Below are 13,271 nucleotides of genomic sequence, written 5' to 3' on the forward strand. Positions count from 1 at the left end.
ACTAATCAGACTCCAGCGATGATGTTTCTGAACAGAAACCTGAGATCTCGCATGGACCTTCTTAAACCAAATGTACATCATGATGTAGAGAACAAACAGTTCAAACATTTGAATGCTAAGCCAACAAGAAGCTTCAGTGTGGGACAGTCAGTTCTTGCTCGTGATTTCCGGACAGAAAAGTGGCAACCAGGGACAATATCCACAAGAGAGGGACCACTGATGTATACTGTGGATGTGGGAGAGAACGTTTTGAGACGTCATGTGGACCAAATTCTGGATGTTCAGGTGGAAAACACCCCTATACCTCACCCAGACTCACCTGACATGGGGGAAACAGACACTCCTGATTCATTAGCATCAGCACCAGCCTCATCCACAGCTGAGAGCTCTACCTGTGCTGGTAGCTCACCTGATGCACCTGTATCTGTACAGTCTCATTCCCCAAAGCAAAAGAGTCTGGAGAGACGTTACCCAGAGAGGCAGAGGAGGCCTCCCCAGAGACTTGACTTGTAAAAGGGCTGTTGACAAAATAAAATGTTATGTTGGAATTTGAATTTTGTTACTTTTAAGAAAACCATAAGGTTACTGTAAAGACAGGCTCTGTATGTTAATTATAGAAATTTTGTTAATATACTATTAAACTAATGGGGGAGGAATTGTAATGTATACAACATTGAAAGGACTACTTTGTTTTGCGGATGTACATCCTTAGTTGCGAGCGTATATAACAGACGCGTATCGATTTGTATAGTCAGTGCCGAAGTTCCAGTTACCCAGTAAAGATCATTTGAAGTTACTCTCAGTCTCTGCTGCTTTATTATTTTATGTAGTTGTGTATAGCGGTACAAACACAACAGACAGCTTAGACCTCTCATGGAAGGATGGCATGAACAAACTCAAAGCTAAGACCCAATAAAGATAAGTAAATCAAGGAATCAGAAGATTTGTTGGATCTTAGTAAAGCTTTACTGCTCAGTTATGTGTGTAAGCCACTGAGAAAACTGACACTCAATGACAGGAACGGCATTGATTATGCATCTGTAGACAAGCAATTGACTAAGTCAACCAGCTAACAACAGTTCAACTGATACTGAAGTACTACAGGGATAACTCACCCTATAAGTGGCTGCCTCAGAAATAGGTCTTGGAACATACTAATATAAAGTGGACAGCCAGATTTGCATATAAGTAGAGCATCGAGAGATAACAATTTTTAAAAGACCTTTTAGCAATAGTATTTGGACTCGAAAGGATTCGTCATCATACTTACAAGTGGCTATACAGACACATCACAAGTCCTTCGAAGCTGTAGTGAAGAGACCTCTTAATAATCCAAAAAGGACAAAGTATGTTAATGAAAGTTTGATGTGTGATACATGGATTGTCAGTCAGCTGATTGGATGCATCTTGCAGATGCATTAAGTAGAGCATTTTTACTCTATAGTGCCAAGGGGAAGCTACAGGAAGAGTTAAATATGATAGAAGTCATCCCTGTACATTCCTGAGCCACAACTGTAAGATATTGAGTCAAATACTGCATGGGGCAAAGGCCTTCAGATTCTGAAGAAACCTATCTTAAATCGGTGTCCAGCTCCAGACGTTTCAAGATAGAGGGAGCAAAGGGAGTCAAAAGTCACATCATGGTCTTCTCTGAGATGTTTCTAGCTTCCTCTATTTGCAAACCCTTGCACAAAATGGTGCACACCTACATTTGCATCTGATTATTATACTATGGTTTTGATAAGATCAATAGGGAAACGTTATTTCTACTGATCTGTGAGTCGGTAACGGAGGCCATAAATTTAAGATCATCACCAAAAATACGAAGGGGGAGATTAGGAGAATTTTCTTTTTTGCAGAGGGTTGTTAGAATATGAAATGCTTTATCAAAACAATGGTGAAAGCAGAATCCATAATAGCTTTTAAAAAGAAAGTGGATAAATATTTTAAAACAGGAACATTTTAAAAGGTACGGGGAAAGGACGGGAGACTGAGACTAAGTGGATAACTTTTGCAGAGCGAAGGGCTGAGTGGCCGCTTTCTGTACTATTTGCATCTTAATTCTAACAAATGTGCTTAAAATCGATGACGTGCAATTTGCACAGGCACACAGGGGGAAATAGCTACAGTGCACACATGCCCTAATCGTTGATGATATTACATGACTTCAGACACACTCTTTGACCGTGGTAAAGGGAAAACAGAACATTGCATCGGAAGGATCAGCAGTCCATTCCACTCCCAGTGGAGGAGACTTGCCGTATCTATTCAGGAAATGTCTGGGTTCTTTTCCATTTTTAATATTGCTTTCATTGTTACCAAGGCAAGAAATGGTGGAACTGAATCTGATTGCAAACCAATTGGAAAGCTGCCACTGGCCTCAGAAGAGATACTTTGGCCTTGAAGTTACATTCAGCAAATTGTCATCTGTTGCAGAAACATTTTACCCAGTCTAAATATAACCACAGCACTCTTACCAAGACTGAACAAATATCACAGGAATTTGACCTGTTGCATTTTTGAATGTGTTTCTCATAGTAACATACAATTAGAAACAAAACACAGCCTGGTTTAATTTTCAGCTTCTTACTTCTGCACCGACAAGCGATGCAAGCCGAAATCGGAATCACACTGCCAACGCTGAAAGGTCAGAATACCAGTCACCACACAGGGCTGGCATCATCTGTAAATGAAAACATAGATAAAAGCAAATAAACCTGGTTGACAACAGCATCCATCAAGACACAAAGTAAAACGGTGCCTTTGGAAATTTTCAATTGGATTGTACAAATACTCCATGATATATGATTACGTGTCCACTTTACTGTCCGAATGATAAACTAGAGGACTATCTAGATTTAACAATGCTGTTCATTCGGTTATGATGAGAAAAAGGGGGAGAACTTCGAGATCACCCCGTTTGGGGAGCAATTATCGGCCGGGCGCAAAGTTTAGCGCCTGCTGCTAATTATCGCCTCCGACTGCAAACTTAGCTTCTATCGCCCCTGGAGGTGATTGGAGCGCTAAATCAGGCACTACACGCCTCTCTTAAGACGCTAACGCCAAGGAGTGAGGCGCTAACTCAGAGCACTGGCGAAGCTCATGTGATGTCAGTCAGCAATGGAACGCAGACACACTGGCGTCAGCCAGTTCTTAAAGGGGAGGGTCGATCTTGCTCTCCATCCACACCCTGCTCATTGCAGCCTTGAATCTCGGCCTGGAGAGACCTGTATATCAATTCCGCCGGAAAGAACAATGGAGAGGCCCAGGGAAAGAGCTCAGAGTGTAGCCCTATAGTCTCTTCTAAATCAATGCAAGGAAGGTCAAATCAAAATGAACCTGCAAAGTGCTGCTCAGTACCCAAAACTCCTTCACACAGCGTTGAATCTCTCCAGAAGTCTCTCTCTCTCTCTGAATGCGTGGTGCAAAAATGTCGCTGACAAAAAAGGTCAGGAAGTGACTGCCTTTAAATAGCGCTCCCCCAGCCCCTTCCCGACTGCAAAACGTTCCCCTCAACCTGTCATTGCTAGCGGCAGGTGGTAAGGCAGGGGGCGCCACTCAATATCCAGTTTGGGGCGTTGCATGCTTGACTGACATCATGATCTGCAGACGCAGGAGATTGTGGCAGTAGTGTTTAGCGCTGCAGCAAAATGTCTGGTCAATTTTGCGAGCAGCACAAAGATCGCCGTGCCCGGGCGCTAGTTGCTTTGCGCCCAACTAGCGGGAGACGCAAAGCAACCGAACTTTTCCCCCAAAGGCTCTCCACAGTAAACTGGGTAAATCTGTTAATGGGTAAAACGATAGAAGATCAGTGGGAGATGTTCAAAAAAGAACTTAATGTGATACAGACCAGTTTATACCCCTAAGGGGCACGCACTCTACTAGCCAAAAAAAAACGCCATGGACGACTAAAGAGGTAAGAGACAACATCAAACTAAAGGGAGGGGCATACAAAAATATAAAAAAATAGCACAGATCCTGGCGAATGGGAACGATACAAAGAACAGCAAAGGGTGACAAAACAGATAGTAAGGCTACAAAAAGGGAGTATGTAAAGAAACTTACAAGAGATATCAAAATCAACACAAAAATTTTACAATTATATTTGGAAAAAGAGGGTGGTCAGGAGCAATGTTGGCCCCTTGAAAACTGATATCGATGATATTGTCAATGATAATAAGGAAATGGCGGACATGTTGAATAATTACTTTGCGTCAGTATTTACAGTAGAGGAAGAGGATAGCATGCTGGAAATCCCAAGGAAACTAATATTGAATCGGGGACAGGGACTCAATAAATTTAACATAAGCAAAATAACAGTAATGAGGAAAATAATGGCACTAAAGAGTGACAAATCCCCAGGACCAGATGGTTTCCATCCCAGGGTTTTAAAAGAAGTAAGTGAGCACATTGCAGATGCCCTTACTATAATCTTCCAAAGTTCTCTCTATTCAGGAATCATTCCTTTAGATTGGAAAATTGTGCATGTCACTCCATAATTTTAAGAATGGTGAGAGAGGGAAATCAGGGAATTATAGACCAGTTAGCCTAACATCTGTTGTCGGAAAATTGCTAGAGTCTATATTTAAGGATAGGGTGACTGAGCACCTTGAAAATTTTCAGCTGATCAGAGAGAGCTAGTATGGATTTGTTAAAGGTAAGTCATGCCCGACAGACCTGATTGAATTTTTTGAAGAGGTGATTAAAGTAGTGGACAGGGGAATGTCTATGGATGGGCTTTCTTTCAGACTTTCATGGGCTTTCTTTCACAGGCCAGTGTCGGGAGCAGTGAGAGCGGAGGTTCAGTGAGTATTTAAACTCAGTTTCGCGGGCTTTTTACAGAGGCTGGTGTCAGGATCTCTGAGAGCGGAGGTTCAGTGAGTATTTAAACTCACTTTCATAGGCTTTTTATAGAGGCTTACCAATCTCACAGACCGGCAGCAGCGTTCCAGAGCCACGTCACGATTCAAAACGTGATGCGGGCAGGAGGGAGCAGCTGATTGGGTGAGTACAGCCAGGTGAGTACTTATACTACTCTATAGTTTGACAGTTAAGGTTCATAGTTTATAAAGTTTAGAAGGTCTTAATTTTGTGGTTATAGTTTCTAAGGTCTCTGTTGTGTAGTGGGGAGTGCTAGGAAACAAGGGCCCTTGAGTATATCATTTAATTGTAGTATAATTGGTGGTATTGATTTAATTTAAATTAATTAAAGGGTAAGTTGTAGGTATTCGTGTTGACCTCTCGGGACGAATGCCTACTAAATAATTTATTTCGAGTTTAGATGAATAATCACTAAGTTGTTTATTAACTGGAACTGACGAAATACAACAGGTAAGCTGGCTTTATACAGGAGCAATGCGAGATAGGTCTTACCCTGACGGGGACTCCATGAGGACTGAGTCCGTAGTCCTCGGGAGAGCGTGATGACGTCATCACGCTTAGTCACGTTTTCCCGCTCTTCGGATGTCACGTGACCGCATCCTGACGCTAGCGCGTTGGCCCGCGCTTGGGGCGGTCACGTGACCCGCGCCGATACGTCGGCGCGTTCACCCGGTGCGGAGGCTGGCCATTGAGGCCGAAGTCGTGACCGCGGTAGCAGGAGCTGGAGGCCGAGCTGAGCCGGCGCTTGCCGCGGGGGATCGCGTCGCTCATGTCTGCCAGCCGATGCGGCCGAAGTCGCGGTAGGCCGGGCTGTGCCGGCGGCTGTCGCGCGTACGTCACGCAATGCGTGATGTGACGTCAGCGCGCTAGGGCGCGTCTTAAAGGGGCAACGGCCCCCACAGGTAAGTTAAAGGGGCAATGGCCCAAACAGGTAAGTAATACATGTACAGTTAGGTTAAAGTGAATTATATACATTATATGTGTAAGGGACACCCGGTGGAACCGCCACATGCGCCCCCCCAGAATTCGCTTTAACGAAAGTCCAAAGATAAGATGGTCTGATGAGCAGTTGGTCTCAGTGGGCGTGCTGTCTCGACTTGGCGGGCGAGGTCTGAAGATGCTAGTCGTCAGCGGATCCTTACGCACGTCATGGCGAATAAAACGTATCCGTCAGGCGAAGGACCGTGGAAACGTGCGAAACAGCAGGCCATGTCAGAGTGACGGGCAGGTCGGGCGGACGCGGGCAATCGCTCTGTTGATGGTAGAAGTCCTTGTTCTGACGAACTCTGCAGGAACGCCAACCGGGCGATCCAGAAGGACTTTACGGGCGAGGTTGGTGAACTCGCCGACAGGTGAGCATAATCGTTGGGAGCCTGGCACGCACAGAACGGTGCGTACCATAGTGCTACGACGATCGCACAATGGAGAGTGAGCCGTTGCTACGCAGAACAGTGCTCGGTGCGGACTGCAACTTTCACGTGGCCGATCACGGCCGCGGGCTGTCCGTTGGACCCGTCCTCGATGTTTGCTGTGTCAGTAGATGTTTACGTTTGTTAAGGGGGAATGGGCGGCCGCAGCGAGCGAGTGGCTGAAAAACAGCATCGGCATGTAACGGGCTAGAATGGCAAATGTCGGCCCGCGTCAGGTGCTGTCCAAGCGTCGGAGTTGGAGACAGGCAGGCCCTTAGTTCCTAGTTCTGATCATTCTGTTGATTCGGTCTTTTCTGTTACCAGCAGCACCACCCTCAACAAAAGGTATTGTCTTTTCGTTCATGCCACCACGTGGCGAGGACAGTTTGAAGGGCCACAAGACACCGTTGGCCATGTTGAAGTTCTTGCTGACTGTGTAGATCCCATGGATCAGATCGCCAATACAAATTATGTCATACTTTCCAAGCTGCTTTGCAATCGAGGCATTGGCAGTGAAAGCGATGCGCTGGTGTTGGATCTGTCGAAACCACGTTTGTAAATCAATTCACGGACAGACTTCAGATTTGGATATTCCCATGTAATGTATGGCTCTGCAATACGGAGCATGTTGATTGAAGCTTTATTCATTTTTGAATTTCAGATGCTTCGAAGTGGGAAGGAGCGTTTAGGATGATAGCAGGACTAAAAGGTTCACTGGCCTGTGTTGAGCCGCATTTTTTCGAATCCTCATCACTGATGGGAGTGACCGAATCGAGTTCTTTATGAGGAAGGCAATTAGAAAAGCCACTGTCCACAGGGTGACGCAACAATTTTACCCCTTGAGTGCCCCTGCCAAAGCGTTTGAAACGAAAAACTGGTGAGGCAGCAACATTGAGGAAGCGATTGAGCAAGGGGGTGTGCATCTTGAGCACCATCTCTGAATCTTGCCCTACTTGTCTGCTGAGGACTGGGCAATCAATCACACGCATGTCAAAGGCAGATCCTAAAAAGGATGGTTTGTGAGTCTCGTTGGCTGTAGCGATGGTGTAAGGAGGCTGAGCTGCGGATTCATCGCAATATTTCCCAAACAAGCCAACCGGAAGGATTCACTGAGCGAGACTGCTACGTAGACGCTCTTTTGGGCAATTAACGTTCCGAGTGTGTCTTCCGAAGAAAATGGTCACCGTCATTGCATTAAGTCTCTGAGAGGTTTCCGGGAACGCCATTTTAAACAGTAGAGTGGACAGAAGTCATCGGTGACGTCTCATCTCAACATTATGTTCAAATCTGTGCCTTGCGGTGCTAAAGGAACTGAAAGTTAACTAAGCGGACGAGGAAACATTTGTTATTTATTGTCAATTGACGTGCAGCTGTGCTTCAAATCCTTGATGGGTACAGCTTCGAACGAAGCCTGTGCCCCCTAGCCCTGGTAGGCAGGTTACTGCTGGACTTGGCATGGACCATGCCACTGTTTGAATGAGCACGGGTCTTGTGTGGTTTACCACCAGGAGTGACAGTGCTGTTCTTAGCTTTGTAGATGTAGGCACCTCTTGTGCCCAGGTAAAGGTCCGTTTCAGCGCGGCAAGAAACCCCCTCAATCTGCAGGAGAGCAGTGTGCTCTCTTTGGTTGCGAAAGCCTCGTTTATAGCCAGTAAACGCAGTTTTGCAGAACATATGGATATTACAAGTCCTGATATCAGTAATGAAACAGTAGAAGGAATAGTAACCTGCTTTCGGTAGGTTTTCTTTCACTGTTCCTGTAGGAAGGCTATTCGCTCGGCTCTTGTCAGGTCATTAAAATCAGAGTGCAGGTTTTCGACCTTCTGTAGCTTAAAACCTGTTTCTAGCACGTGGTCTATGGAGAGGAATCGCTTCCGGACCCTTGTGCTGATGGACCAGAGAAAGGGTGGGTCGTCGTCGCGGTCGGTGGGGGGAAACTGCTGGAAGGGCGGCAACGCTGCTTGTCGTTTCTGTTGACTTAGTGAAACTACTGCCGAGAAGGCGGCACGCTTCTCTTACTCGCCGGCAAGTATGATAGGTAACACAACCAGCAGGCCGACGGGCTGGTGCTTCGTCGGCGGGGAACGAGTCTTCGTGTTGCATGAGGGGTGGAGCCTCGTGGCTTGCGAGGGATGGGTCCTCGAGGTTTGCGAGGGGTGGGTCCTCGTGGTTCGCGAGGGATGGGTCCTTGCGTTTCAAGAGGAGCGAGTCCTCGTGTTTGGGGAGGAGCGAGTCCTTGTGGTTCGCGGGGGTGAGTCCTCGTGGTATCCCCGCCGGGCGCGCTCCAATCTTGTGGGCCCGAACATGCTGTACCCCGCACTTGGAGAGATTTATACTTGCTGTTGCGTTGGACGTATGGGCGGACGACCCGCATGGTGGTAGAAAAGTCGAACACGGGGGCAGTAAGCAAATGCGTGGTCTGTTCCGCGTCGATGGTCCCGGCGAACTGGGCTTCTACCTTGCCAAAGCACGAGGGCGGTTGTTTCTCCCTGAAGTGCAGCAGCGACAGCGAAACGGCTGGTGCTTCCATGGTGTGCTTCTTTTGTGAAAAACGTTCGCAAAATCGAGGTCCGGCTGTTTTTTGGGGGTTTTTTTGTCCGTGAAAAACGTGATCACCTCCAGGCTGTGCTGCCCTTGCGAATACGTTCACAAAAACGGGGTCGCCAGGTTCAGGCTGTGTGCTTCCTCCGTGAAAACCGTCCACGGAGTCGGTTGTTCGTCGATTGTTCGTCGGTCGTCGTCTGTGAAGACGAGGTTCAGGATGCGCGTTTCTTCCGTGAAAAACGTTCATGGATACGGGGTCACCAATTGTAGTGTAGGAATTGATGAGCGCCCGTACTCACGTCGTTGGAGGTGTTGTTGGCTGCGCTTCGGCCGTGAAAAACGTTCACGGTCTCGGGGTCACCAATTGTAGGTATTCGTGTTGACCTCTTGGGACGAATGCCTACTAAATAATTTAGTTCGAGTTCGGATGAATAATCACTAAGTTGTTTATTAACTGGAACTGACGAAATACAACAGGTAAGCTGGCTTTATACAGGAGCAATGCGAGATAGGTCTTACCCCGACGGGGACTCCACGAGGACTGAGTCCGTAGTCCTCGGGAGAGCGTGATGACATCATCACGCTTAGTCACTTTTCCCGCTCTTCGGATGTCACGTGACCGCGTCCTGACGCTAGCGCGTTGGCCCACGCTTGGGGCGGTCACGTGACCCACGCCGATACGTCGGCGCATTCACCCGGTGTGGAGGCTGGCCATTGAGGCCGAAGTCGCGACCGCGGTAGCAGGAGCTGGAGGCCGAGCTGAGCCGGCGCTTGCCGCAGGGGATCGCGTCGCTCATGTCTGCCAGCCGATGCCGGCGGCTGTCGTGCGTGCGTCACGCAATGCGTGATGTGACGTCAGCGCGCTAGGGCGCGTCTTAAAGGGGCAATGGGCCCCCACAGGTAAGTTAAAGGGGCAATGGCCCAAACAGGTAAGTAATACACGTACAGTTAGGTTAAAGTGAATTATATACATTATATGTGTAAGGGACACCCGGTGGAACCGCCACAAAGTCATGGCAGCAAAGCTCAGCCCCATGGCATGCTCCTCCTGCACTATGTGGGAAATCAGGGACACTTCCTGTGTCTCTGACGACCATGTGTGCGGGAAGTGTATCCAGCTGCAACAACTGGCAGACCGCATTGCGGCGCTGGAGTTGCAAATGGATACATACTGGAGCATTTGCGATGCTGAGAATGACGTTTAATCAGTTGGTCACACCGCAGGTAAAGGCTGCACAGGCAGGAAGGGAATGAGTGACCGCCAGGCAGAGTAGTAGGCACAGGCAGATAGTGCAGGGGTCCCCTGTGGCCATCCCACTCTCAAACAGATATAGCGCTTTGGATATTGTTGGGGAGGGTGGCTTCTCGGGGGAAGGCAGCAGCATCCAACTTCCTGGCACCATGGGTGGTTCTGCTGCATGGGACGGGAGGAAAAAGTGCAGGAGAGCTATAGTGATAGGGGATTCTATTGTAAGGGAATAGATAGGCGTTTCTGCGGCCACAAACGAGACTCCAGGATGGTATGTTGCCTCCCAGGTGCAAGAGTCAAGGATGTCTCGGAGCGGCTGCAGGGCATTCTGGAGATGGAGGGTGAACAGCCAGTTGTTGTGGTGCATATAGGTACCAACAATATAGGTAAAAAATGGGATGAGGTCCTAAAAGCTGAATATAGGCAGGCAGGAGGTAAATTAAAAAATAGGACCTCAAAAGGTAGTAATCTCAGGATTGCTACCAGTGCCACGTGCTAGTCAGAGTAGAAATAGAAGGATATTTCAGCTGAATACATGGCTAGAAGAATGGTGCCAGGGGGAGGGATTCAAATTCCTGGGACATTGTAACTGGTTCTGGGGGAGGTGGGACCAGTACAAACTGGACGGTTTGCACCAGGGCAGGACTGTGACCAATGTCCTAGGGGGAGTGTTTGCTAGTGCTGTTGGGGAGGGTTTAATCTAAAATGGCAGGGGGTTGGGAACCTGTGCAGGGAGACAGAGGAAAGGGAAGCAAGGATAGAAGCAAAAGACAGGAAGGAGAAAAGCAAAAGTGGAAGTCAGAGAAATCAAGGGTGTAAATCAAACATGGCCGCAGTAAACAATTATTCTAAAAGGTCTAAGAGTGTTAAAAAAAACAAGCCTGAAGGTGGATGAATTAGCTGTGCAAATAGATGTAAACGGATATGATATAATTGGGATTACGGAGACATGGCTCCAGGGTGACCAAGGCTGGGAATTCAACATCCAGGGGTATTCAATATTCAGGAAGGACAGGCAAAAAGGAAAAGGTGGTGGAGTGGCATTGCTGGTCAAAGAGGAGATGAACACAATAGTAAGGAAGGATATTAACTCTGATGATGTGCAATCTGTATGGGTAGAGCTGAGAAACACCAAGGGGCAGAAAACGTTAGTGGGAGTTGTATACAGACCCCCAAACAGTAATGCTCAGGTTGGGGGTGGCATTAAATGGGAAATTACAGATGTGTGCAATAAGGGCATAGCAGATATCATGGGTGACTTTAATCTACATATGGATTGATCTAACCAAATTAGTAACAATACTGTGGAAGAGGAATTCCTAGAGTATATACAGGATGGCTTGCTGGATCAATATGTCGAGGAACCAACTAGAGATCAGGCCATCTTAGACTGGGTATTATGTAATGAGAAAGGATTAATTAGCAATCTTGTTGTGCGAGGCCCCATGGGGAGGAGCAATCGTAATATGATAGAATTCTTCATTAAGATGGAGAGTGAAGTAGTTGACTCAGAGGCTAGGGTCCTGAATTTAAATAAAGGAAACTATGATGGTATGAGGCGCGGGTTGGCTAGGATGGATTGGGGAATGTTACTTAAAGGGTTGATGGTGGATAGGCAATGGCAAACATTTAAAGATCACATGGATGAACTACAGAATTTGTTCATACCTGTTTGGCATAAAAATAAAACAAAAAAGGTGACTCAACATTGGCTAACAAGGGAAATTAGGGATAGCATAAGATCCAAGGAGAGGACATATAAATTGGGCAGAAAAAGCAGCAAACCTGAGGATTGGGAGCAGTTTAGGATTCAGCAAAGGAGGACAAAGGGATTAATTAAGTGGAGGAAAATAGAGTATGAGAGTAAGCTTTCAGGGAACATAAAAACTGACTGTAAAAGCTTCTATAGATATGTGAAGAGAAAAAGATTGGTAAAGTCAAGCGTAGGTCCCTTGCAATCAGAATCAGGGGAATTTATAATGGGGAACAAAGACATGGCAGACCAATTAAAAACATACTTTGGTTCTGTCTTCACAAAGGAGAACACAAATAAACTCCCAGAGATGTCGGGGAACATAGGGTCTAATGAGAGGGAGGAACTGAATGAAATCAGTATTTGTAGGGAAATGGTGTTAGGAAAATTGATGGGATTGAAGGCAGATAAATCCCCAGGGCTTGATAATCTACATCCTAAGGTACTTAAGGAAGTGGCCCTAGAAATAGTAAATGCATTGCTGGTCATCTTCCAAAATTCTATAGACTCTGGAACAGTTCCCATGGATTGGAGGGTAGCTAATGTAACCCCACTATTTAACAAAGGTGGTAGAGAAAAAATGGGGAATTATAGACCGGTAAGCTTGACATCGGTAGTGGGGAAAATGCTAGAGTCCATTATAAAAGATGTAATAGCAGAGCACTTGGAAAACAGTGACAGGATCGGACAAAGTCAACTTGGATTTACGAAAGGTAAATCATGATTGACTAATCTACTGGAATTTTTTGAGGATGTAACTGGTAGAATAGATAAGGGAGAACCAGTGGATGTGGTGTATTTGGACTTTCAGAAGGATTTCGATAAGGTCCCGCATATGAGACTGGCATGCAAAGTTAAAGCACATGGGAGTGGGGGTAAGGTACTGACTTCAATAGAAAACGGTTGGCAGACAGGAAGCAAAGAGTTGAAATAAACAGGTCTTTTTCCGAACGGCAGGCAGTGACTAATGGGGTATCGCAGGGATCAGTGCTAGGACCCCAGCTATTCACAATATATATAAATGATCTAGACGAGGGAACTAGATGTAATATCTCCAAGTTTACAGACGACACAAAGTTGGGTGGGCGTGTGTGCTGTGAGGAGGATGCCGAGAAACTCCAGTATGATTTAGACAGGTTGGGTGATTGGGCAGATGCATGGCAAATGCAGTATAATATGGATAAATGCGAGGTTATCCACTTCGGTGGCAAAAACAGGAAGACAGATTATTATCTAAATGGCAATAGATTGGGAAAAGGGGAACTGCAACGAGACCTGGGTGTCCTTGTGCACCAGTTGCTGAAGGTAAGCATGCAGGTGCAGCAGGCAGTTAAGAAGGCAAATGGTATGCTGGCCTTCATAGTGAGAGGATTCGAGTACAGGAACAAGGATGTCTTGCTGCAGTTGTGCAGGGCCTTGGTGAGACCACTCCTTG

At 46.6% G+C, this 13,271-nt stretch overlaps 1 pseudogene; it reads right to left on the bottom strand.

Moving 5' to 3' along the window:
* Window positions 1-7,510: 7,510 nt before the first annotated feature.
* On the bottom strand, window positions 7,511-8,251 carry LOC147110957 (large ribosomal subunit protein eL33 pseudogene; annotated as a pseudogene).
* Between the last annotated feature and the right edge of the window lie 5,020 nt (window positions 8,252-13,271).

This window comes from Somniosus microcephalus, chromosome 11 (assembly GCF_052327205.1).
Source record: "Somniosus microcephalus isolate GS21.2 chromosome 11, FLI_Smic_1.0, whole genome shotgun sequence".
NCBI classification, from domain to species: domain Eukaryota; kingdom Metazoa; phylum Chordata; class Chondrichthyes; order Squaliformes; family Somniosidae; genus Somniosus; species Somniosus microcephalus.